The 27,888-nt window shown below is 37.0% G+C and overlaps 1 protein-coding gene across 6 annotated transcripts in view; it reads left to right on the plus strand.

Annotated features, from left to right (window-relative positions):
• The window catches only part of KIAA1958 (KIAA1958 ortholog), a 284,958-nt gene that overhangs the window by 104,077 nt on the left and 152,993 nt on the right, over positions 1-27,888 (plus strand). The window contains exon 1 of one of the 6 annotated variants that reach the window (XM_077142165.1): positions 6,353-15,506. The exons of the other annotated variants lie outside the window; for them this stretch is intronic. The gene's annotated coding sequence lies outside the window, so the exon portion shown is untranslated. Of the gene's footprint in view, positions 1-6,352; positions 15,507-27,888 lie in introns of those variants that run through there. 6 annotated transcript variants of the gene reach the window in all.

Genomic DNA, 27,888 nt, shown 5'->3' on the forward strand with positions numbered 1-27,888 from the left:
CATAGAAGATGCTTAATATATGTCTTCATTTAATGAATAAATATATAAGACATCTGACAGAAATATGAGCTTAAGTCAACTCTCTCTGACTTGTATTTGCTGTACTACAGCTAGATCGAGCACAATTTATTGTACATAGAAGATGCTTAATATATATATTTAGTGAATAAATATATAAAACATCTGACAGTTAACTACCATGTTATGAAAGATTATCATAATGTTAAGTATGAAATGTCATAATGTTAAACTGAAATACAAGTCAATGGAACAATGTTCTGGTGATACTTACATTTTCACCATACTGTTTGTATTGCTAATTTGTCCATTAACTAGTTAAAGAAGGTAGATGTTAAACCTTGTCTGTGTCTTCATTGTCTTAATAAAAATGTCTTCTTTTCTTCTTGTGTACCCAGCTTTTATGCACTAAAATCTTCCTTTCTACAATTCTGTAATGTATTAGATTCATTTCTTAGCCCTTTTCTCATTTGTGGCCTTCTTTACTATAAAATGAATGGAAAGTGTTCAATGACTTGAAAAGCTTTAAAATTTTTTTATTCCGTTAGATTGTATTAGCTTAAGATCTGACAAGGCCCTGAGAGTCTACTGTTCAACCCCTTCATTTTGTTGGTGAGAAATTCAAAGTCCTCATTGCTTCTTCACCATAACTAATACCATACTGTTTTGTAATTGCTTGTTTAATTGTAGGCATTTGTGGCTAAACTTCAAATGCAAGGGCAACAGGGACCACATCTATCTCATTTAAAGTTGTATTTGGCATTGAGCATAGTGCTTGGAGCAGAATATGTGCTCAATTATTGGTGTCAAATAAATAAACGTATCAAGATTGATGAAGGCACTTGCCCAAAGTCATACAGATGGACAGTCCACAGATGGTGAATCTCAGTTCAGCAGTAAAAATAGGAACTCAGCAGTCTGTTTCACTACTCTGGAGGATCAAAGTCTTTGGAAATGATTAAGTTTCCTTAAATGCATGTGAAACTCTACAAGATATACATTTCCACATATTGTTTTTCAACATATAGAAAATTGCTGAACGGGAAAGCAGCTGACCAAGGAAACACCAGAGGGTGCACTGCTCTTGTTTTCGCCAGAAGTCCTTGAAAGAGACCTTTATTCTTTTAGAAGCAGTTGAAACTTCAAATCTTTGAAAGAGATATATTCTTTTCCTCGTTTCAGGCAAATTTTAATCTTACTTTTAAATTTAATGTTTATGAAATCACAAGGTTGCCCCAGCAACAAAAAATTCTGTTTACCTGGTGAGGTGTTTACAGAACCTCTAGGACTGCTGAGATTGGGCATTTGCTTATTCATGTAGTCAAGAATCATCATGATCCTTTCAACTTCAGCCTTAATTTTTTGACTCACTCTTGACCTTCATTAATAGTCCTAAATCTACACGTTTTGCAAAAATAAAGAAAACTGTGCATACTGATAGAAATTCTTGTTACCTGATAATCTTTAAGAGTGTTCTTGGGCCGGACCATGGTGGCTCAGCGGATAGAGTTCTCACCTGCCATGCTGGAGACCCAGGTTCGATTCCTGGTGCCTGCCCATGTGAAAAAAAAAAAAAAAAAAAAAAGAGTGTTCTCTTGGAGTATAATCCTGTGGGATACTGCTATCTTTTAAGTACTGCAACACTGCCTATATTCACCTTTTCACTGCATGATGATTCTTCGTTTATGGTTAGGTATTTGCTGTGAAATCAGAATTCAACAACATTATGAAAGAATTGGTGGGGGTTGGGGGGACGGGGATGATGAATGGAGAAGGATAAATCCCTGCCAAGTCAGGGTGTTGCTTTTTGTTGCTGTTTTATTAAATTTTTGGATATTTTGCAATAATTTTGTTAAATCATATGTTCATTTTTTTATTTGTCATTCATCATGTATTTAGACAGCAGTAAAAAAAGAAAACATATACATGAAAATTCTCTTATGTCTTTGAAACATGTCACTTAAACACTTAGGATTTGTGCTGTTATTTGCCAAGGAGGAGCTTTTCTCCTTATGGGTAACTTTTCTACAGAGATGACTGGAAGGGTAGACGTCTGTCTGGATTAACACCTCTGTTGCTTTTTGTTTCCTTTAGGTCCCATATTCATGAAAGAAAATTTGTCTTAGCAGTCCTCTTTTTTTAGACAAACCTTTCAGTAATGGTGTGAATTGCAAAGAATGGCTGTGTGTTTCTTGGAACTTGATGTTTGTTGATTTGAATATTGTTTGACATGCAAATACACTAACAAGTACACTAAACTTATCAGGTGCTTAATTAATTTCTCTTAGTCTTAGTTGAAGGTTTTTAGAGCCTTACATAGAACAGTGTCTTCCCGTTAGTAACCACAATTTTACTTATGTAGAGTCTGGCAAATTTGTAAAATATCGATGATTTAGAAGAGATGCAGCAATGTTGCTGTTGGGTATAGCAACCATTGAACAAACTTTGTGATTATTGGATATTCTGTGCTCTTTACATACTGAATTTTAACTTTTTCAAAGAACCATTTCTTTTCTTTTCCTGGCATGCTCATCCCTGCCCTTGTCTGACATAACCACCATCATCCTTCAGGTCTTAACTTGTCAATTATTCCTCTGTTCTTGACTCCATTGTTAGCTGTTCCTTCTCTGGGTTCCTTGTATTACTGTTATTGGTTTTCTGCCGTGTCAAGAAGATGATTTCATTTAAGATGGCAATTAAATATATGCTTTTATAGTGCTTGATAAATATCATATATTGGTAAAAATGTATGTAGTAGTTTTTGTTTAGATTATGAACTACCAGATTGTGAACACTGTGAAGACAGTAAATGCATCTTTTTGTTTACTATTGAATCTTCTGTGTCTTGGCATAATATTTGCTATGTAGTAGTCTTAATAAATGTTTTGTAATAAATACATAATCTCAGCATCTTTTTTCTAAAATATTTTATAGCATAATAGCAAGTACCTGGATAATAAGATTTTACATGGTTTTCTAAGGTATCAAGAAAAAGACTTCATTCATGATGGTAACTAAATATACATTTTTATAAAGCTTAATAAATATATAAACTCATGAACTGTGTATGTGGAAGGGGCTGTAACAAATACTGCCTAATTCACTCCTCTCATTTCTCCATGGCAGTGAAGTTAAGTTCTTTAGCCTGGCTTTTGTAACTCTCCATGCTATTCCAGTTCTCTTTGCTATTTTCCTTAACTCACTTCTTGCTACTTCCCTTACCTTCCCTATTGCTGGACCAAATGAAAATGTTTGCTGCTCTTCATATACTCTGAACTTCTTTGCTACCTTTACACAGCTTCATTTTCTCTCTGTACTTCCCACACTGCCCTCCATATCCTAATCCTGTTCATTTAGTCAATCCACAGGTATTTATTGAGGCCTCATTATATAAGGCAGTGGACTGGCAGCTGAGGATATGATGATTAGTAAGACCATAAGCCTTATTCTCAAGAAACTAGCGCTGTAGTAGGGGTGGACATTTATGTCAGGTGACAGGATTTCAGGGGAGCACATAGAGAGGCACTTATCCCAGCATTTTGGTGTTGGGGGATGACTGGCTGAAGAAAGGCTTCTAAATCAGTGATTCTCAAACAGGGTGTGGAGCATTTAGCAATGTCTGGAACCATTTGTCACACATTTGGGGCAGTGTGCTTTTGACATCTAGTTGGTAGAGAGCAGGAATGTTATAAACATCCTGCAGTAGACACAGCTTAGGACAGTTCCTTATAGCAGAATGTCAATAGTGCAAAGGTTGAGAAACCCAGCTGCAAATCAAGCTATAAAAATTTAATAAGAAGGTATTAACCAAACCAAGAATGGCAGCATTTACAAAGGTCTGTAATTGAAACATTACACTTTGGGGAACTGGAATGTGCTCACTATGGGTGGAGTTCTGTGTTTGAATGAGAAAAAATTAGGCTAGAGAGGTAAGCCTCGAGGTACCAGATCCCTGGAGCCCTCAGAAGCCACTTGGAGAAGTTGGGACATCTTCTCTTAGGCTATTTGGAGTCTTGGATGGAGAATGATGTTACTGTGGGCAAAACTTCCAACTCCACAGTAATGTAAATCCATTGACAAGTAAACAGTATACCCTCATCCTTTGTTTATCAGCAGATACCCTTGCTTCAGCACTGTGATTGAGAGCAGTCATTCTAGCAAGTCCAAACTCTTGGTTTCCTGTCTACTAAGGATTATTGATGAGTCTGCTTAAGGGAGATCCTTGTTATTAACTGAGGAAAACTGGCACTGAAAGGGTATTTAAAGTGAATCTATTTATAGTAGATAGTGAGGAGAAAAAAATTCCATTAGAACCTTGTGTTGGGGCTCTGTAAGACCACACCCAGATGTGATGATTACTAGAAGAACACTCTGAACTCAGAAAAGCTGTCCTGCTAATATTGCAGTTTATTTCAGTTAATGGATACAGATTAAAATCAGGAAAGGGAAAAGTTGCATGGGTAAAGTCCAGGAGAAACCAGGCACAAGCTTCCAAGAACTCCTCCCCGTGGAGTTACATGGCAACATGCTTAATTCTCCCTGAAAATTATGTATTGCAGTATGTGTGAAGTATTGCCAGCCAGGGAAGCTCACCTGAGCTTTGGTGTCCAGGGTTTTTATTGGGGGTCAGTCATCCAGGCATGCAACTTCTGTGCATGATTGACGTCTCCAGCCCACTAGTGGTCAAACTGATACAGCAGTGACTCAAGGCCTCGGGCATACAAAAATGGACATTCATCACAAGTGACATTGTAAGTATAAATTTTATGGTCAAACTGATGCAGCATGGCCCAAGGCCACAGGCATATGCTGATATTCTCTTATCAGGTAAAATATCCCAAGGGCTCAGAGATTATTTCCCTGGAGCCAGTCAAGGGTCAGTTCTCCTTTTTTGGAATTGCAAATTTTGAGCAATCCTGACTTGCAGAGTTAACCCTTTACTACAAAGGCTTTAGCTTGAAAAAATAAGTGAAAAATTACAAACATTTTTGTTTAAATCTTATGTTTAACAGAATTTTTATAAATGAAACTCTGCTAGTCCTTAGAATGAATAAGAAGTGACTTGAGTGCTCATTTCTTGTGACCTAGTTTTTCTGACAAAATTATATCAGTGTGTAATGTAACATCCTTTACCAGTTTCATTTCACTCCACCAAATCAAGAAAATGGTCTTTTTTTTCTTTCAGAAATGTCTGTGGCTTCTTCAGTTTTCATGAGGACCTTTTTACAGTTGAGATTAACTCATTCTCTTTTGAAGTATGTATTCTTTCATACTTGAAAATTATCCACAATTGTTAAGTGTTCTACCCACCAGACATTAATTTGTTAAAATGGCTTTGCATAGGACTCAGGCACTTCCCTGGCATTTTTTCAGAGACTTGGTCAAATCCTCATCTTTAGCACAGTTTGTAGTTTCACTTTACAGTCAAGTTGTTATGTGGTCACGTTTGCAGCATTCAGCAGTCAGTGAGAGAGTGACATAAACAGGTTCCCAGAAGGTAGACACTAGCATTTGGGAGGCAGTGTGAGTGGGGACTCGTCAGTTCAGTGGTGTGTATTTTTGTGCATGAGCGCTTTTGCTTCTCTGCACATTCTCTTGATTATAAGGACATAGTTAATGAGCATCTGGATACCATGGACCTTGTACTTAATTTGTGGGAATGTTTATTCAATAATCTTTTAGGGAATTTAGCTCACTCACTGATTCATTGCCCAGAGTGAGTGAATGATCCTCACAGAAAATCCCTAGAATATGCTTCTTTAAGATGACATAAACTCTCAACAAGTTTAGAAGACTTGTAACCAAGAAGTTAGGATTTAAGGAATTATGATTACTGAGTCATTATATAGATAATTCTTTTTACTTTCCAGTATGTTAGAATAGCCAGAGGGAAATACCTGAAATTTCTGAACTCTAACTGCCTTGATCTCTGATAATAACTGTATAACTGTATAGCCTATATCTTCTTCTATTAAAAACCTTGTGACTGACCCCATTGTATCCCCTTATCCTGTTTTTTAACTTTGGAGTCTGAGGATCATTAAAGACAGTTCCTAATGTCTATTCATGAAGGGCCTTGAGTCAACCCAGAAATAACCCACCCCAGTTTCACAACTGTCTTGCTAGATGGAGCTGGATCTAACTAAAGTTGGCCTGCCTGACATGCACTTAAATTTTACCCAATAAATGATCTATACCTCATTATAATACTAAAAAGTCACATCCATGATCATATTAAGGGTACCATTTTCTTACATTCTGTGACTAACATGTAATCAGTCTGCACATACTCAATAATCAGATCCTCTTGAGGCATTGTGCTCATTATCCCAACTTTTGATACTATAAAACTATCAGAATTACTGCAGTTCAGGGAGACAGATTTTTAGCTTGACAGGTCATCTGCTCTCCTGCCTTGAGCTTAGCAATAAGCTCTTGTTCTCTTTGAAACCTTGGTGTCTTAAGAATTGGTCATTTGAACTCATCAGGCAGAGACTCACTGCTGTGGATCCGTATCAATTTGGCAATCTGGTGGGACCCACTTTCCTAAGAAGGAGGAGTCTGAATGCCCAAAGTTCTGAAGGGCCAGCTGGACGGCTACTCATAGTAATTGAGGCTTCTGCAGCCGCTAGACTCTTTTAGCCTAGAGGCTCAGTAACCGGATTTTTCTCTGCTCTGCGGCATTCCAGACCCTCAATGCCTTAAAAAGGAGAATCTGTTTCCAGTCCCAACTTTGGACATCAGACTGGGTGAGGGGGTCATCAAGATAAAAGTGGGTTGGGAAGTCAGTATAGTGGTTCAGTTGCCCTGGATCTGGGTCTGAGACTTCCAGAACGATCCCCCTTGCTCTTACCTCCTCTCCTTTCTGTTTTGGGGATACCATTCTGTACAGGGTTCAAGGACCTGATCTGAGTGTCTGTTGAGTATACCTCTAGAATATGTCATCCAACAATTAATTGCTGCTTAATGAAATTAAATATTCCTGTTTAACTGTTAATCGATCTGTTACTTAGAGTAAGTGTTTAATGCCTGTTTAATTGTTAATCAGTATGCTCGCTCTAGTTATTAAATGGTGTGTTACTTAAATATATAGTAAGTGATAAGTGTCTGTTTAAATTCATTAGTTGGTGTGTTACTGCATTGGTATTGTTTAAGTGTTCCTAATTGGTTACTAATTGCGGATATTCTTTAAAAGAAGGAAATTCTAATTCTAACAGCCTTCAGTCCTTTGTGCTATATTTTGAAAAATTGAAAAGATTTTAGTTATGAGCCTATGAAAAAAACAAGCAAAAAAATAGCTTATTTCTGTAGCACATTCCAGTCTCAGTGTGATTTAGAGCCAGGAAAGAAATGCCTGAAAATAGTTCCATAGAAAAGGACCTGCAAAAAGAGAGTAGAAATGGGATATGTTGAATATTCAATCTTTTATTTGTCTCTCAAAAGTCTATTTCTATGTTTCTGCTTTTTTGTGTGTGAATAACTTTCTGTTTGTGTCTGTCTGCTTCTTCAATATATATTTTAATACCTCGGATGGTAGTAGCAAATTAACAAAAACTTTTTAAGGAGCTCTATTCGAACTGCTTAAAGATGTGTGTGTGTGTGTTTGTAAATACATAAATTAGTACTCCTGGAGTCCCAGAGATAAAGGGATAAACAAAATCCCAAAAGTCTAGGCACCAGCTTCAAGGCATTAATATTTGTAATTACTGTAAGCAAACTTGGACATTGGAAAAAACTGCCCTTTGTAATACCCCGAAGACAACAGAGGTCCTCGGGAAACAGAAACTTTTCCAGTTGTTCAGAGTGAAATAGATCTAATAATTGCAAACAGTTAAAAGAAAGGATACAAACTCTCATCAACACTAAGGCCATTTAGGGGTCTCAAATCCCACCACCCTCATTTAAAACTTTTACAAACTGGTTCAACAGACCAAGCCTCATTCTTTCTGTCTCACCTACACCTGCCCTCAGGACTCAACCAGCTAAGGCAGCTGTGTGGGAGGGGTTGGATGCCGGGAGAGGGGGAAGAAGTGAGCTTGGTTTAGAATTCTTTCGTAGGCACTGAAGAAAATACTGTGGGATAGGCCATGTTTGTTTTGAAATAATTCTTCAATTAAAATTATTTTTTTCCAGTAATACCTTTGCAGCAGTAACATGGTAAACAAATGGTTATTAAATATAAATGACCTTGGGATAAGAGTAATTCAATAAGATCTAGTTGTTGGATTTCAGTAAGTGAAAGAAAATGTCCTGAGAGCTATGGAAAAGTTTGTTTGGATTTGTTGCTTGGGACAAATTTAAAAATTGTGGTATATTTTCCAGAGCTTGATAGTCAATATGCTTTTGAGGTTGTAATTTTAGGATATTATGAAAACAAAAGATTTTTTAACCTCTGATAGAAGGAATAAAAACAGCAAATATAGCTGTTTTTGCACTGACAGAATCTAGTCCTATTCCTGTTTTCATTAGACTTTTTGAATCAAATGCGATTTTATTCTATTTAGTTATGGTCTCCCTAAACTTGCACGAATTTACTGATAAAATAAGTTAGCATTATATCTATTAAATATTTATTAGGGTAAAAAAAGAGGAAGTTTGTGTTTAATAAAATTATTATTTTTACAAAATAATTATGGTTTGTAAGATGTTTAAAGATAGTACCAATGATCTTTTCTTCTAATATAGTTTTATTGAGATATATTCACATATCAAATAATCCATCCAAAGTATACAATCAGTGGATCCTGGTGTCATTATATAGTTGTGCAGTCATTACCACAATCAATTTTCAAAAGTTTTCACTACTCCAAAAAGGAAAGTAAAAATGAGACATAAAAAAGAAAACCAAAATCATCCCATACACTTCAGCCAACTGCCTAAAGTTCTAGAGCCCTAGCTGGACAATTCTGTTGTTGACCCCTAGAATTGGTATGGTACATTTGTGACTGTTGATGAAAGAATATTAAAATATTACTGTTAACCATAGTTCATAGTTTGCAACAGGTACATTTTCCCCCCCTATGTCACTCTATTTTTAACTCTTTGTAAAAGTGTCTTATATTTGTTCTGGTTCTTGAAAGAACTTACTTATACTTGTACAGTTAATCATAGACCTGTAATACAATCCCATATTTTAACTTGTAGCTTTCCTTCTGCTGATGTATATGACTCTGAACAAACTTTTTCAACTACGTTCGCATACAATTCAGTACCATTTCCATTCTTTTTTTAAAAAACTTTTTTTTTATTTTACTGTATAGTATAACATATACAAAGGAAAGAAAGAAAAAAGCTATAGTTTTCAAAGCACTCTTCAACAAGGAGTCACAGGACAGATCCCAGAGTTTGTCACGGGCTAACATGCCATCATCTCAGATTTTTCCTTCTAGCTGCTCCAGAATATAGGAGGCTATAAGGAATAAATATGTATTTTTTATCATCACATTGATTTTTTTGTGTGAAAAAGAACATATATTAAAAAGCAATGAATTTCAAAGCACAGCACAACAATTAGTTATAGAATAGATTTCAGAATTTGGTATGGGTTACAATTCCACAATTTTAGATTTTTACATTTAGCTGCTCTAAGATACTGGAGACTAAGAGAAATATCAATTTTATGACTCAGCAGTCATATTCATCTGTTAAACCTTACCTTCTCTGTATTACTCCACCATCACCTTTGATCTTTCTGTCCCACTTTTTGGGGGTATTTGCACTATGGCCATTCTAACTTTTTCATGTTGAGAGGGGCTATCAGTAATATGGGGTAAGGAGGTGGAACTAGCTCGTGTTCTGGAGAGGCTGGGCCCTCTAGGTTTCAGGGTCCAGGGACCCTTCTGGAAGTTATAGATTTCTGGAAAGTTACCCTAATGAATGGAACCTTTGTAGAATCTCATATATAACTCTAGGTGTTGTTCAGGATTGACTGGAATGGTTTTGGTTGGTGTTTGACAAGTTATGATAGGTAGCAATGTCTAATTGAAGCTTGCATAAGAGTGACCTCCAGGGTAGCCTCTTGACTCTATTTGAACTCTCTCAGCCACTGATACTTTTAGTTACACTTCTTTTCCCCCTTTTGTCAGCATGAAATTGTTGATCCCATGGTGCCAGGGCTGGACTCATCCTTGGGAATCATCTCCCATGCTACCAGAAAGACTTTCACCACTGGATGTCATGTCCCATGTAGAGGGGGAGGGCAATGATTTCATTTGCAGATTTGGGCTTAGAGAGAATGAGGCCGCTTCTGAGAAGCAAAAGAGGTCTTCCAGAAGCAACTCGTAGGCATATGTACATAAGCTTCACAAGAGTAAGCCTCATGATTTCGGTGTCCCTAATGTTTGACATAATATCAGGGGATTCCCTGGTGGTAGAATTTAATAGTTCCATATTTTTTCTCCTATCCCTCAAGGGGCTTTGCCAATACTTTTTGCTTATCTGCTTAATATATTCTAGGATGTATCCATGTATTACATTAAACTATACAGGATTAAAGGCCCTCATTCTTATTCTGGGGTCCCTGTGTGTCAGTTGTTCAAATGAATGTCCAGACAGGTTGAGTTAGATTATGTGTTACAGAAAATTTAGGTTCTGGACAAAAATAAATCTTAATCCCTTAATCCCGACCTGATTGGCTTTGTTCTTATCTCTAAATGCCAGGTTATAGATATATAAAAGAGCCTCTCAAACTCCAGAATAATGATTACCACTCTGGACTAAATGTGTCTGCTATAAGAGCTTCTAGGCCCAGTTTTCTTATAAGCATTTTCTAAAGGAGATCATACAATAATTGTTTTTTTGTTTCTGCCTTATTTTGCCTCACCAAATGTTCCACAGGCTCATTCACGTCCTTGTATGCCTCACGGCTTGATTCCTTTTTGTAGCAGCACAATATTTGATCATATGTATATATCATTGTTCGCCAGTCTACTTCTCAGTCAGTGCATCCTTCAGCCACCTGCGTTCATGGGGCATCATGTATGATACCCGAAGTCCACAGTCTATCAACATTCTCAATTTTAGATAATTTAATTGTTTCCAGTAGAAAGATAACCAATAAACACACCTAATCAAATAGGAAATCCAAACCTCCCCTTAACTTTTGTCCCTCACTGCATTATTTAACCCTGCTGTTGCTGTGGTACTGCATGATGTTTTCCTAATAAACATAGCTGATAGCATACAAAAGCAGTTTTCCCCCTGTATCCTGGTCTTAAAACACTCTTTGTACACGAATCATAAACCTTTGAAGTAGTTCTTGTAAGAACTTATTTATATTTGTAGTGTTATTCAGTGGGACACATAGGTCTGTACAACCCCTTTCAATCTTGTTCACCTTCAATATGGTAATATTGCTTATAGGCCCACTAGAGAGCCACCTTTACTTCTGTCTGTTCCCTTACATTTGAGTTCAGCCTCATTAGCTAACCTTTTACTGATCTCTAGCTTCTATGTCTCTCTAAGTCCCCTATATTCTGTATTATAAGCCTCTGATTTTACCTTTACCGTGGTCATAAAGTGGGGTCGTATAATATCTATCCTTTTGTGTCTTATTTCACTCAGCATTATGTCCTCAAGGCTCATGCATCTTATCATGTGCTTCAGGATGTCATTTTATCTTATTGCTGTATAATATTCCATCATCTATATATACCACATTTTGTTAATCCACTTGTCTATTGATGGGAATTTGATGTGTTTTCATCTTTTAACGATTGTGAATAGTGCTGCTATGAACATTGGTGTGCAACTATCTGTTAGTGTCATTGCTTTCAGCTCTTCTGGATATATACCAAGTAGTGCTATTGCTGGGTTATAGGGCAACTCGATATTTAGAACCCTAAGGAACCGCCAAAGTGTCTTTGTACCATTTGTACCATTATACATTCCCACCAGCAGTGCATAATTGTCCCAATTTCTCCACATCCTCACCAACATTTATAGTTTCCTGTTTGTTTAATAGCAGCCATTCTTACATGTGTGAGATGGTATCTCACTGTAGTCTCAATCTGCATTTTCCTTATAGCCAATGAAAATGAACATCTCTACATCTGCTTTTGAGCCATCTGTCTTTGCTCTTCAGAAAAATGCCTATTCATATCTTTAACCCATTTTATAATTGGGTTGTTTGTTCTTTTGCTGTTGAGTTGTATGATTTCTTTATGTATATGGTTGTGTTAGTTAGATTCAGTTGTCAACTTGGCCAGGTGAGCATACCTAGTTCTGTTGCAGTGGACACAAGCCAAATGGTACGTGAATCTCATCTGTTGCTAATTACATCTGCAGTTGGCTAGGAGGCATGTCTGCTGCATTGAGTGACATTTGACTTAATTGGCTGGTGCTTAAGTGAGAGACTACAATGTAGCACAGCCAAGCAGCTTGGCATTCCTCATCTCAGCACTCTCAACTCAGCCCAGGCCTTTGGAGATGCAGAAAGAAGTCACCCTGGGGAAAGTTGTTGGAACCCAGGGGCCTGGAGAGAAGACCAGCAGAGACCATCCTGTGCCTTCCATGTAAGAAAGAACCTCAGTGGAAAGTTAGCTGCCTTTCCTCTGAAGAACCAACAAAATAAATCCCCTTTTATTAAAAGCCAGTCGGTCTCTGGTGTGTTGCATTCCCAAAGCTAGCAAACTGAAACAATGGGATATCAAACCTTTGTCTTATGTGTGATTACCAAATATTTTCTCCCATTCAGTTGGCTGCCTTTTGACCTTCTTGACAAAGTCTTTTGAGGTGCAGAAGCTTTGATTTTGAGGAATTTCTGTTTATCTATTTTTTCTCTTGTTGCTTGCGCTTTGGGTGTAAAGTTTAGGAAGCTACAGCCTATCACTAGGTCTTAAAGATGTTTCCCTACATTTTCCTCTAGAAGCTTTATGGCATAGTTCTTATATTTAGGTGTTTGATCCACTTTGAGTTAATTTTTGTATAGGGTGTAAGGCAAGGGCCTTCTTTCATTCTTTTGGCTATTGCTATGCAGTTCTCCCATGCCCATTTATTGAAAAGACTATTTTGTCTCAGTTCGATAGATATGGGGCCTTGTCAAAAAACAGTTGATAGATTTGGTGGTCTATTTCTGCACTCTCAATTTGATTCCATTAGTCAATACTTCTTATCTTTTTGCGTTGTTTTGACCACTGTAGCTTTATAATAAGTTTTAAAGTCAGGGAGTGTTGATCCTCCCACTTAGTTCTTCTTTTTCAGGTTGCTTTTACTATTCGGGGTCTCTTTCCCTTCCAGATGAATTTGGTAACTAGCTTTTCCAAATCTTCAAAATAGGTTATTGGAAATTTGATTGGTACTGTGTTGAATATGTAGATCAGTTTGGGTAGAATTGACATCTTAACTATATTTAACCTTCCTTTCCATGAGCAGGAAATGTCTTTGCACCTATTTAGATCTTCATTGATTTCTTTTAGCAGTGTTAGGTAGTTTTCTGTGTACGAGTGCTTTACATCAGTAGTTAAGTTCATTCCGGGGTACTTGGCTCTTTTAATTGCTATTCTGAATGAAGTTTTTTCCTTAACTGACTCTTGACATAGGTCATTGCTTGTGTGTAGAAACGTTACAGATTTTTGCACTTTAATTTTTTTTTCTTTTTTCCTTTTTTAACGTGGGCAGGCACGGGGAAATGAACCCGGGTCCTCTGGCATGGCAGGCAAGCGTTCTTGCCTGCTGAGCCACCGTGGTCCTGCACTTTAATTTTATATCCCGCCATCTTTTTCGCTCAAATAACTTTGTTGTAGATTTCTCAAGATTTTCCAAGTACAGTATCATGCCATCTGCAAATAATGAAAGTTTTACTTCTTCCTTTCCAGTTTGAATGCCTTTTATTTCTTTGTCCTACCTAACTGCTCTAGCTAGAACTTACAATGTTGAATAATAGTGGTGCCTCATTCCTGATCTTAGGGTGAAAGCTTTCAGTCTCCATTTAGTACGATTCTGGCTATCATTTTCTTATATACGCCTTTTCTCATATTGAGGAAGATACCTTTTATTCCTATCTTTTGAAGTGTTTAGTCTTGCTGGTGGCCCATGAATTTTATTGATTTTCTCAACGAACCAACTTTTGGTTTTTATTGATTCTATCATTCTTTTGTTCTCCCATTCATTTAACTCTTTAATCTTTGTTATTTCTCTTCTTCTATTTGCTTTGGGTTTAGTTTGCTGTTCTTTCTCAAGTTCTTCCAGGTGAGCAGTTCAGTCGTCAGTTTTTGCTCGTTCTCGTTTTTTAATATAGGTGCTTAGGGCAATAAATTTTCCGCTCAGCACAGCCTTTGCTGCATCCCATAAGTTCTGATATGTTGTATTCACATTTACATCCATCTCCAAATAGCTACTGATTGCTCTAGCAATTTCTTCTTTGACCCACTGGTTGTTTAAGAGTGTAATATTTAATCTCCATATATTTGTGAAAGTTCTTTGGTGATTGTTGATATCCAGCTCATTCCATTTGTGATCAAAGAAAGTACTTTTAATAATTTCAGTGTTTTTCAATTTATAAAGACCTGTTTTGTGGCCAGCATATGATCTATCCTGGAGAATGTTCCATGAGCACTAGAGAAGAATGTATATCCTGGTGTTTTGGGATGTAATGACCTATATATGCCTGTTAGGTCTAATACTTTTATCAAGTTGTTTGAGTTCTCTGTTTCCTTGCTGATCCTCTTTCTGCTTGTTCTCTCTATAGAGGAGGGTACTGCATGAAGTATCCTACTACTATTGTTGAAACGTCTACCACTTCCTTCAGTATTGTCGTTTGTCTCATGTACTTTGGAGCTTTTTAATTGGGAGCATAAACATTTATGATTGTTATTTCTTCTTGGTGAATTGTCCTTTTAATAATATATAGTGTCCTTCTTTGTCTCTCTTTACATTTCAAGTCTATTTTGACGATATTAATATAGCTACTCCTGCTTTCTTTTAGTTACAACTTGAGTGGAACATGTTTTTCCATCCTTTCACTTTCAATCTGTGTATATCCCCCTTGTGTCTAAGATGAGTTTTTTGTAAGCAGCAGATAGCTGGATTATATTTCTTCATCCATTCTGTTAATCTGTGTCATTTAGTTGGTAAGTTTAGTCTGTTAACATTCAAAGTTATTACTGTAAAGGTGTTTCTTGAATCTACCATCTTGTCTTTTGGATTTTATTTTTCATGTTTATATGTGCTCGTTTGAATCTGTGGTAGAGCCCAGAAAAGCCATGCCCTTTAATCCTCATTCGGTATTGCTGGGTGAGAGCATTTTGATTCCATGAAGATGTGACCCACCCAATTGTGGGTGGTAACTTTTGATTAGATGAATTCCGTGGAGGTGTGTCTCCACCCACTGAAGGTGGAGTTGCTTGCTGGAATCCTTTAAAAGAGGAAGCATTTTGGAGAGAGTCTCTTTTTGGTAGAGCCACGAGAAAGCCGGCAGATGCCGCCGTGTTTGCATGTGCCCTTCCAGCTGAGAGAGAAACGTTGAACGTCGTTGGCCTTCTTTATCCAAGGTATCTTTCCTTGGATGCCTTAAATTGGACATTTCTATAGATTGTTTTAATTGGGACATTTTCTCAGCCTTAGAACTGTAAACTAGCAATTTATTAAATTCCCCCTTTTAAAAGCCATTCTGTTTCTGGTATATTGCATTCTGGCAGCTAGCAAACCAGAACAGATTTTGGTACGGGAGAGTGGGGTGCTGCTGCTGCAGTTTGCAAATACCAAACATGTTGGAGCAGCTTTTTAAATGGATAAGGGGAAGAATCTGGAGGAGTTGTGAAAAGCTTAATAGAATGCTTTTCTATCAAGCCTAGAATGCTTCGGAGAGACTGTTGGTAGAAATGTGGACTCTAAAGACACTCCTGATAAAGTCTTAGACAGAAATGAGACATGTGTCATTACAGACTGGAAGGTAGGTGATCTTTGTTTTAAAATGGCAGATAATCTGGCAAAATTGACTAGTGGCTTTGGCTGGAAGGCATATTTTAAAAGCCATGAACTTGGATATTTAGCAGAAGAGATCTGCAAATTAAATGTGGAAAATGCAGGCTGGTTTCTCCTCACGGCTTATAGTGAAATGCGACAGGAGGGAGATAAGCTGAAAACTGAACTCGTGAGTAAAAAGAAACCAGAAATTGAGGTCCTGGAAAATTCTGGGCCTCCAGAGAGGGAGACCCCATGAAATAGTGCCCTATGTGAGGATTTAACCAAATGTGGAACCAGTGAGTCAGGTTTGAAAATGGAGTTATCCAGGAAAGATTTGTGGAAACTCCTTATGTCTGATGGGCACGGTCCAAAGCTGCTGCATAGAAAGCCGACAAGAGTGCTGTGGTACCTGTATAAAAAGAGCCGCTGCCAGTCTGGACTGGGGGGTTCAGAGAAGGGAGGAAAAATAACTTCAGAGGCAAAACCATGGAGGCTGAGGTCTGAAGTCAAGAAGCCTCAGGCTAGGAGAGCAGACCCACCCAAGCCCGTGAAGAGGGTGAGTTTACCCCAAAGGCAGAGGATGGGCCTTCCACCTCCTTGCAGTGGAAGAGTCATGCCGCCTCAGGCCTTGGAGAAGGTGAAGCACATTCCTTGGGGTTTGGGGAGAGCCTGGCTGCCACCAAATGGAGGGGTTGAGTGTGTGCCCTGGAGATGGCAGAGAGCCCGAGTGTGGGTCTGATGCTTGGAGAGGGTGGCGTCGAGAAAAAGGAGGTCTCCCCAATATCCCCCAAGGTTGTATTCGGAGAGAGGCAGGCCTTTGCATAGGCCCTTGGAAAGGGTGGGACTGCTGGTTTCAAAAGCCCCAAAGCTAAATGATTCTCAGATTTTGAAATCTAATGGACTCTGCCCTGCAGGTTTTCGAAACTGTATGGATCCAGTGACCCCTGTGTTCCTTCCTCCCTAAGGAAATATGTATATGTATCCTACGAATGTTCCTCCTTTGTATTATGGCAGCAAATAACTTATTATGAGTTTTCAAAGGTCCAGAGCAAATGGAGAGAATTTTGCCTTAAGACAGACCATGCCTATAACTAACTTGATGAGATTTTATACTATAATTTGGTACTTAATTTGTATTGCTACTGAAAGGTTTAAGGTTTTCTGATATTGTTATGGAATGAATGTATTTTGCATTTGGAAAGAGCATGTCTTTTGGGGGCCCAAAGGGTGGAATGTGCTGGTCTGAATCTGTGGTGGACCCCAGAAAAGCCAAGCCTTTAATCCTCATTCAATATTGCTGGGTGGGAGCATTTTGATTCCATGAAGATGTGACCCACCCGATTGTGGGTGGTAACTTTTAATTAGATGATTTCCGTGGAGGTGTATCTCCACCCACTGAAGGTGGAGCTGCTTACTGGAATCTTTTAAAAGAGGAAACATTTTGGAGAGAGTCTCTTTTTGGTAGAGCCACATGAAAGCTGGCAGATGCCGCCGTGTTTGCATGTGTCCTTCCAGCTGAGAGAGAAACATTGAACGTCATTGGCCTTCTTGATCCAAGGTATCTTTCCTTTGATGCCTTAAATTGGACATTTCTATAGATTGTTTCAATTGGGACATTTTCTCAGCCTTAGAACTGTAAACTAGCAATTTATTAAATTCCCCCTTTTAAAAGCCATTCTGTTTCTGGTATATTGCATTCTGGCAGCTAGCAAACCAGAACAGAACAGCAAATCAATAGCATAGGAAGCAGAAGGAAAGACAAAGATTAGAGCTGAAATAAATGAAATGGAGAACAAAAGAAACAATAGAGAGAAATGAAGAATGTAAATAATATAAGTTCAACAGACATATATAGAACACTGCACCCCAAAACAGCAGAACAGACTTCTCAAGTGCTCATGGAACATTCACCAGGATGAACCATATGCTGGGGCACAAAACAGGTCTTGATAAATTTAAAAATAGTGAAATTATGCAAAGCATTTCTATGATCATAATGGAATGAAACTGGAAATCAATAACAACCAGAGAACCAGGAAATTCACAAACTGATTGTGGTAATGAAGGCAGAACTGTGGTTAAACATCTAGTTTCACCAGCTATTCAGTTCAGTCATTGGCCTTAGCTTTTTCTTTTTAATGTAGGGGTTTAGAGCTATAAATTTCCCTCTCAGCACTGCCTCAGAGCTTTGATATATTGTGTCCTCATTTTCTTTCATCTCAAGATATTTACTGATTTCTCTAACAATTTCTTCTTTGATCCATTGGTTGTTAGCTTTTTCTCCAGGCTTCTTCAGTGGCTGCCCCGGGGCTCTGTCTGTTCTGTTGGCTCTATTGGTTCCAAAGCTTTTTCCAAAATGGTTCCCTCTTAAAGGACTCCAGTAAGCAACCCCACCTTGAATGGATGGAGATGCATCTCCATGGAAACCATTTAATCAAAGGCTACAACCCACATTTGGGTGGGTCACATCATCATGGAAGCAATCAAAAAGATTCAACCCAGCAGTATTGAATGAGGATCAGAGGACATGATTTTCTGGGGTACACAATAGCTTCAGACCGCAAACTGAGTATTACATTAAGCTGCACAGAATTATGAAGTCTTTTTTCCATTCTGGACTCCATAAGTTTTGTCTCCCTCACTTTTGAAGGATAGCTTACTTGGCAATTTTTCTCCTTATGTATCTTAAATATATCGTACTATTGCCTTCTCACCTCCGTGGTGCTGCTGAGTAGTCATCACTTAGCCCATGTGGCTTCCTTTGTATGTGGTGAATCGCTTTGCTCTATTCTCTCCTTTTCTTTGGCATTTGACAGTCTGATTTGTATGTGTCTTAGAGTGGGTCTGTTCAGAGTTACCGTTTGGAGTCCATTTGGCTTCTCTGATTTTCATATTTATCTTTTATAACAATTGGAAAATTGTCTACTGTTATTTGGTAATATAAGCTATGAAAGTATGTAAAAAATATAAGATGTACTTTTTAAAGTGTGTAGTTTTATCCTCAAGAATACATAGGACAGGCCTCTTACCTTCCTAACCTCTGTCTTTGTGAGAGTGCCGACCTGCCTCTTACGTGTGTATCTAATAAATTTTCTGCCTACTTACTCTAAAAAGAAATGTAAATATATATAGAATACATTGGACAAAACCTGAGTGAATATGGAAAGCTATAGGTTTTTGAAAGTGAATTCTGTTGTAGTGAACATTGACCAGAAATTTGATAAGCCTGTTTATATATTTTTAAAGCGCTTCTGTGTCAAACTGGAGTTTAGTTTTCCCTTTGTTAAAATAATTTGGTTTGTTAGTCTGCTCTTAAGGAAAGGTTGTACAGAGTTTTTCTTAACTATCTTAATACTCTGTCTAGACACAAAGATTTTATATCATATCAGAATAATATGTTTGTTTATGTTGACCTTATCATCTTTTATTTCAGAAGTCACGTCTTCTCGCCTTTCAAGGAAAACTGTTGCAAAGGATTTGTTCTTTCATATTTTAAAAGTGAGGTGCTAAATTGTTTCACATATTACATAGGAAGTGTTTGGGAAGTATTACAATAATTAAAAGGGATTTTCAGTCCTTGTCTTAATTTGTATGGGTGAAGTGTTGTTCATATATTTAGAGATTGTATACAATTCCTAAAGTCTTGACAGTGTTCTAACTGTCTGTGTTATATTCTGATACTGACCTGCATGATGTTAAACAACAGTATGGTATTGTTAGTCATGGTTTTAGTTATTCTTAGAAGGTTATAGATCATGGAAACAAGCAGATTTCCTTGTCAGTTACATTCTTTTGCTTTGATACTTCTCTAAAAGTGCGTGTGGTCACCTATAAGTCAGAATTTCATCTTCAACAAGACTGAGCCATTTTATCATGTGGAAGGGGTGATCACAGTGTCCACCTCTGCTTTAGCTACATGCTGCTTGGGAACTGAGTGAAGCTCAGAATATTGGATGTCATCTCCTGTCTCCCTTAAGTAGACCTATGTTGTCATCAGTTTCTGACTCTATACTTCCCAGTCTTACCCTACCACCTTCTGCACTAAGGGAAAAGTCTGCCACCTTCAAAGTTAAGTAGCCCCTGGTTGAGCTTCTTGGAGAGGTGAGGAATCCAGTTCTTGAGAAGTTTATCCCTTAACACATACACATGGTCACAAAATCTTACTTAATTCACAGGCTTAAAGGTCTATTTTCTAATTTTTTTTTTGTAAATTCGTGTTTTATACCGCCCTTTTTAGTTATGCTTCTTAACTGAGCTGGACAAATGAAGACAGCAGTCTTTCTGGGTCAATTTTCAGTAATATATAATTGCAGTTAAGACAGTATATACTCATTGAAGAATTTTTAGGTAGTGAATAGTGCACTTTGGGTTGTTCTTTCCCTCCCCTGCTCTGAACTGCTGCTATGCTTCATGCAGTCCATAAATGAATTGACTGGAGTGGCATCTGTTGTCAGGTTGGGTGGTCAGTAGTAGAAAAGGGGAGAGAAACACAATGCTAAGTAGAGTGTTGAACTGGCAAGTGGACGAAACAGATGGGCAGACATATTGTAAGTCAGAGAAGCATTGGAATTCGTAAGAAATTAGCAGAGTTTGTTCTTTCATTATTTAATCATTCAGTATTCATTCAGTAATTATCAAATGCTTTCTGTATGGAACTTTGTTAGAGGTACTGAAGATACAGTACTGGGCAAGGTTTCTGCCTTCAAATAGTCTGCTTTTGATGCGAAGAGAAGGATCCCAGAGCAAGAAAATTCGGGACTAGCACACAACCATCCAGTCCCTGAATGGTGTGTTTGTGCAAAGATCCCCAAATCCTAATAAAATATCAAGAAATCTAACTCTGGGATTCAGGCTTCAGCAGTTAGAAAGATGTTGATATCATTTATTGAGACATTAATTAAGGACTCATCAGGGAAGGTATATCTGCTAACCAAATTCCCAGCTGTGAATGAGAACATCATCTAGCCTAGATATTAGCATAAGAGTAGAACACCAGAATCACTGATCAAGTCTGGTTTTATGGTGGTCCAGCAAAGAAAATGAGAAGTGGCATTCGAAATGCAATGTGTGTCAACACTGAGAACCTATAAATGTAACTTATGACATTGAAAGGGAAAAAAAAGGCCATATTTATAGTTGACCAAATGCTTGATAGAATTCAGCATCCTTTCTAATTAAAAAATGCAGAAAATGTTTTTTAAATATAGCTAAAAACATTATTAGGAACAAATATTTATTATTTAGTAATTAAACACTAGGAGCTTTGCCATCGAAATTAGGAATTAGCAAACAATTTTGAAAGATAAGAATAATTAGAAGGGATTTACCTTCCTGTATATAAAACATGCAATTATAAGAATTTTTAAATGATGAAATATTAATTGTGAATTAGATAAATAGATCAGTGGATCAAAATATAAAGTCTAGACACTCAGGAGGAAAAGAAGGAGTTTTATGCTTTGTCAAAGGGGCTGTAATATTCAACCAGAATAGTATCAATTGTTTGATTCCTTTGCATTTTTCCAGGAAATGGTCCTTTTCTTTGAATATTTTCTAAAATGAATGCTCTAGCCCTAAATTGGAGAGTTTAATCCTGTTGCCAATGCTGAAATTCGAGTCATTTTGATGGCAGTTAAGCCTTATTCAGGGTTTCTAAAATATTTTACTCTATGAATAAAAATAGATTACCCACATTCCCAAACCTCTCACTGATTCGTCATCTTGTCTGGAACAATTACACCATTTTCAGTACTTACCATTGTCCTGAAAAATGAGAGAAACTGGAGGGGCTACTAATATGATATGAACAGTAGCTTCAAAATCTCATTCCCTTTACAGGTATTTATAATAGTAAGAAAGACCTATCCTCTGAGAGCCAGCAAAGATATAATAATTTATTTATTTATTATATAATAATTTGTGTCCATATTTACTGACTTATTACCACATTTAAAGTGCTAATTTAAAATTTATCCAACCATGCAAAAAGAAAATATATCTATCTGAATGCTTCATCTTCTCCACAAGCTTCAAAAGTGGAACTGTTACATGAGCCAGGAGCCTTATAAAACCTAGTCCTTCTGGAAACCTAAGGCCAAGTACAAGTCCTTAGAATTGAAAAGCTGTGCAGTTTCTTTGCATGAGATAATGAAGATTGGAATCAGGAGTGACTTCCAGCTATAACTGTTGGGGAGATGGTGATGCTATTTATTGAAATATTCGTTTGGATGTTGATGTTCAGGATCTGAAAATCAGATCCAAAGTGTTGGATGAGTTTCATCTAATGGGATAATAATGTAAGAAGTGCCAGGTCCACACATGTATCTAGTTTTAAAAGTCAAAGAGAGGGTGATGGGCCAGCAGAAGACAGAGAAATAGAAGCCATAGTGGCTGAGGACAGTATCATGGAAGCCAAGGACAGAGATGATTTTGAGTAAGGTAGGAAATACATTTGAAACCTGCTGAAAAAGCAAAAGAAGAGAACGAGAAGTGTTAATTGAATTTCTCGACCTGGGGGTTATTGGGGACCTTAATTAGAGAAATATATTTTTGCATTGTTCTTTGAAATTTGGAATCAGCCGGCCTTTAGATCACTTACAGAGAAGGATAAATTTTCAGCATTTAGAACAGGTTCTTAGTTATAAGACAGTGCTAGTCCTTTAAGTCTTGGAAAATTCCATCAGGAGAATGAGGCTTTGTAAATTTAAAGTCAGCTAAAAATATTAACATCACTATCTTTGAGACAGAATTTTCAGTTTTTCTATTTACTAAATTTCTTGTTGGTGCTATAAAGCATGAGTCATCATGTCAAGTCCCACTGATGTGCTCATTTGAAGGGAAAATCACTTTTAAGTGTGATCAAATAATACTGTTCGTCAACACGTGGAATAATTTGAATGAATGGAATGCTATTGTAATTAATGTTAATATTTTCTACTTATCCATGCTCAGTGCAAATTGTAGAAATTTACTTCTCTCTTAAATACCTTGTAGAAATAATCAGATAAATATAAACATAGGAAACCAGCTGTCACTGCTGAGAAACAGGAAAGTAAGCAATCAGTTGGTAAAATAAACTCCAGTAGACCAGATGGAGTGAAGTATCATCCACGCTGTGATTTAGGCCAATGAAGAAGAGCCTGCTGGAGAAGTCAGGAAACATAATCCCTAATAGAACTCAAACTCATTAACTTCAGAGCCACAGGAGCTTTTGTCGATGCCCTTTTGTGAAAATGTTCATAGATATTTTGTATTTATAGTACATAAATCCTTTTGTCAATCACTTTATTCTGATCTATATATACAGCTATCCTTTTGGATGTCTCAAAGGCATTTTGTAGTAACATGGTCTAAATCAAACCCAGTGACCAGGTCAGAATCCATATCTCCCTCTTTCTACCTCCCATAGCTGATCTTTCATCTTCTGATTTGTACATGGTTTACAAATATACCCTCTTCTCTTCATTGTCCCTGCCATTATCTGAGGCAGGATACCATGATTTCTTACATGAATTATGGCATTGTTGCCTCCTCATTGAATTTCGGCCTTTAGTCTTGATCCCTTCCAACATTTTAGCTCTTCCAAGTGCAATCAGAATGATGGTTCTTTCTTGTTTACAACTATTTAAAACTGTCTTATTAACAACAATAAAGGCTGAAGTATTTTCATGATCTATATGACCTTCATGATCTGGCCTTTGCCTACTTTTCCAGAGGCATCTTGAACCACCTTCACTCCTTATGGGCTTCTCCTATTTGTTATTACATTCAACTGTTCTGAACTTCTTTCATCCCCTCAAATAGTATGGTCTCTCTCATTTCTGGACTTTTACACAGAATCACTACTCTTGCCTCTTGATACATCCTTTCGTTTTCAGCTTGAACTTCATTGGGTCCTTTAGGTAGCTTTCCCTGACCCACCCTGGTCTAGGTCAGAGGTCCCCCTCCCCTATGCTCCTGTAACACCTTGTCCTGTCTCTGTTGTAGAACTTAGCCTTTATTGAAATTATTTGTTTTATTGTTTCTCTTTCCTCTAGCTTCCAAGCTCTGTGATGAAAAGGACTGTGTTTTTGTTACCCTTCTATTTCCAGGGTTCAGCCCAGAGCTTCATAATACTTAATATATATTTGTTGAAGATGGATGATAGGTAACTCCACTAGATGAAGCCCTGAATCTTTCAGAAGATGAGGGTTTTGTACTCTCACACACTTTATTAATTTACTTTCATTCCTGTCTCTCCCACTAAACCAAGCTTCTTGAGGCCAAGGTCTGTGTCTTATTTGTGTGTTTATTGTGATTCACACAGTGGCTAAGCTATAATAAGTGCTCAGTAAATATTTACTGCATTGAAATGTAAATGAAATACATGTTATATTTTCATGATCTAGAACAAACAGACTTTTTAGTGTGATTTTTTAAAATTACCATGTATAAAGTGCCTTTCAGTTTTGTCTGTGTCCAAAAAATATGACATAGGAAAGCAACAGATGAATTCTTTAGAGAATACTGAGAAGTAAGCACATGATATTTGAAAATTAATGAATACACAACATAAGTGAAAGCAAATGGAGGGTGCAGTTCACTGGTAGGTAGAATTCTTGCCTGCCATGCAGGAGACCCAGGTTTGATTCCCGGCCCATACAAAAAAAAAAAAGAAGAAGAAGAAGAAAGAAAGAAAAAGAAAACATTGTGAACAAAATTCCCTATGATATAAATATCACGTATCTGCCTCTGTGTGTGTATATGTAAAGGTATAGAAATACATATATGTAGGGAGATACAAAAAATGAAAACAAAGCTTATGTTCTTTGAGTTTTTTATTTTAAGATTACTTTTAATGCCTATGCTAACTATTCAATTTACATATAAAATCTTTTAGAGACAAAATGTATATATTAAATTTTGGAAAGCAGTTTTTAAGCCTCAGTAATAATAAAAACCCTGTTATCCTTTAATTGCATTTTTAAAAGTAGTATCTTCTTTCTGCACATTAATGTGCAATAATGTTGAAACATTTTGCTTCAGAATTTTTTTGTAAAATCCCAATCATTTTGAATATTTTTCATATTTAGCTTGTACAATAACTTGCACCCTTTAATGGGAATACAGAAAAACTGGGTTTATATGATTTACTTCTTAGATTCTAAATAAGTGTTGTAATTAGTGGAAAAATAAAATGGAAAGTTTGCCATTCTCAGTGAATAAGGAAAACATAGTAGCATTATTATTTCTGTTTTTATAAAGGAACCAATATTTCCCATGTTTTATTTTATTTCTAACTTTGTTAGTTATTGGTCTGTTAGTTAAGACACCATCAGTGGTTTTTAGACCATACCGAAGTGGACCCTTAAAAAGGAGGTAGTGATGTTGGGTGTTTAATGGGCATCTGCTCCATCCCTGCTAAGGCCCCATCAATGACTAATGTAATCCAATTTATCAAGCAGTGTGGACAACCAAAGCAATAGGCTGAGCCCCCAATCTTGGGGTTTGTTCATATGAAACTTAACCCACTCTGCAAAGGATAGGCTAAGCCTACTTAAAATTAGGCCTAAGAATCACCCCCAGAGAACCTCTTTTGTTGCTCAGATTGGCCTCTCTCTCTCTCACCCAACACGACAAGCAAACTCACTACCCTCCCCCTCTCTACATGGAACATGACTTCCAGGGGTATGGACCTTCCTGCCACCATGGGACAGAAATCATAGAATGAGCTGAGACTGAGCACCAAGGAATTGAGAAAACCTTCTTGACCAAAAGAAGGAAGAGAGAAATGAGACAAAATAAAGTATCAACGGCTTTCCAAACAGAAATTGAGAGGTTATCCTGGAGATTATTCTTACACATTAAATAGATATCACCTTTTTAGTTAAGGCTCAACAGAGAGGCTGGAGGGAACTGCCTGAAAATGTGGAGCTGTGTTCCAGTAGCCATGTTTCTTGAAGATGATTGTATAATGATATAGTTTTCGCAGTGTGACTGTATGATTGTGAAAACATTGTGTCTCATGCTTCTTTTATCTACGTTATAGACAGATGAATAAAACATATGGATGAAAAATAAATAATAGGGGAAACAAATGTTAAAATAAATTTAGTAGATTGAGAAAAAAAGGACATTATTGGGACATAAGAAAATGTTGGGATATAGAATGTAAAATTTATTTTTATTTATTTATTTAAAAAATTAACAAACAAACTAAAACATTACACATGATCATTCTGTTCTACATATATAATCAGTAATTCACAATATCATCACATAGTTGCATATTCATCATTTCTGAGAACATTTGCATCAATTCAGAAAGAAATAAAAAGACAACAGAAAAAAAAGATGATATATACCATACCCCTTACCCCTCGCTTTCACTGATCACTAGCATTTCAAACTAAATTTAATTTAACATTTGTTCCCCCTATTATTTATTTTTATTCCATATGTTCTACTCGTTTGTTGACAAGGTAGATAAAAGGAGCATCAGACACAAAGGTTTTCACAATCACACAGTCACATTGTGAAAGCTATATCATTATTCAGTCATCATCAAGAAACATGGCTACTGGAACACAGCTCTACATTTTCAGGCAGTTCCCTCCAGCCTCTCCATTACATCTTGGATAACAAGGTGATATCTACTTAATGCGTAAGAATAACCTCCAGGATAACCTCTTGACTCTGTTTGGAATCTCTCAGCCATTGACACTTTGTCTCATTTCCCTCTTCCCCCTTTTGGTCGAGAAGGTTTTCTCAATCCCTTGATGCTGGGTCTCAGCTCATTCTAGGATTTCTGTCCCACGTTGTCAGGAAGGTCCACACCCCTGGGAGTCATGTCCCATGTAGACAGGGGGAGGGTGGTGAGTTTGCTTGTTGTGTTGGCTGAAGAGAGAGACCACATATGAGCAACAAAAGAGGCTCTCTTGGGGGTGACTCTTAGGCCTAAATTTTAAGTAGACTTGACCTATCCTTTGTGAGGTTAAGTTTCATATGAACAAACCCCAAGACTGGGGACTCAGCCTATCGCTTTGGTTGTCCACATTGCTTGTGAGAATATCAAGAATTCAACTTGGGGAAGTTGAATTTCTCCCCATTCTCACTATTCCTGAAAGAGGGCTTTGTAAATACATTTCCACTCACTGATTGAATCACTCTGAGATTCATTGGGGCATCACTCTGGACAAACCAACAAAATCTCATGTCCTACCCAAGATTCCAAGTACTTTGGTGTTCAATCAAGCTATCTACATAAGTTATTTTAGGAAATGTACTAGTCAAAATATAAATTTTGTACCAAATAAACATTTTTTGCTTTAGTCTCATGCATAGGTGAAATTTTAAAATATTAATTACCATCTATTTTCAGCACCCTGCAGTAATGACATTCCTTTGTTCTTCATCATTGTAAGCTTTGTTTTATATCAGTGTCAAATTTCTTGAACTCATAAGTGCACTTAAGGTAATTACACAAGTGAGTACCCTTGTTCATAGGCAGTATTCATGGGAATATTATGTGTTTAAGGAGTATAATGTGTACAACCCGTTCTCAGTTGTTCTGAAAATAGATGATAGAATACAGCAAAGGTGGCAAAAAAAGAAAAATTTTACGTGGTTCATGCTTTTTGCATTCTAAGAAATTTTGCCTCCGTCAGAAGTCATCCAGATAGTCTGTATGACTTCTTTTAGAAATTTCCTAGTTTTATGTTTTGTACATTTAGGTCTGTGATCCATTTTTTAATGCAGTGTTATTAGATATAGTCACAACTCATGCATTCCATCTGAAGTATGCAATCAACAGCTCACAGTATCATCACATATTTGTACATTATCACTATGATTAATTTTAAAACATTTTCATTACTCCAGAAAAATGAAATGAAAAAGAAATCCCAAAACATTCCATTTGCCTCCATTATTGATCCTTAGTATTGTTGTGGTACATTTGTTACTACTGATGAAATATTATTAAGATAT

Source organism: Tamandua tetradactyla, chromosome 2, assembly GCF_023851605.1.
Source record: "Tamandua tetradactyla isolate mTamTet1 chromosome 2, mTamTet1.pri, whole genome shotgun sequence".
In the NCBI taxonomy this organism is placed as follows: domain Eukaryota; kingdom Metazoa; phylum Chordata; class Mammalia; order Pilosa; family Myrmecophagidae; genus Tamandua; species Tamandua tetradactyla.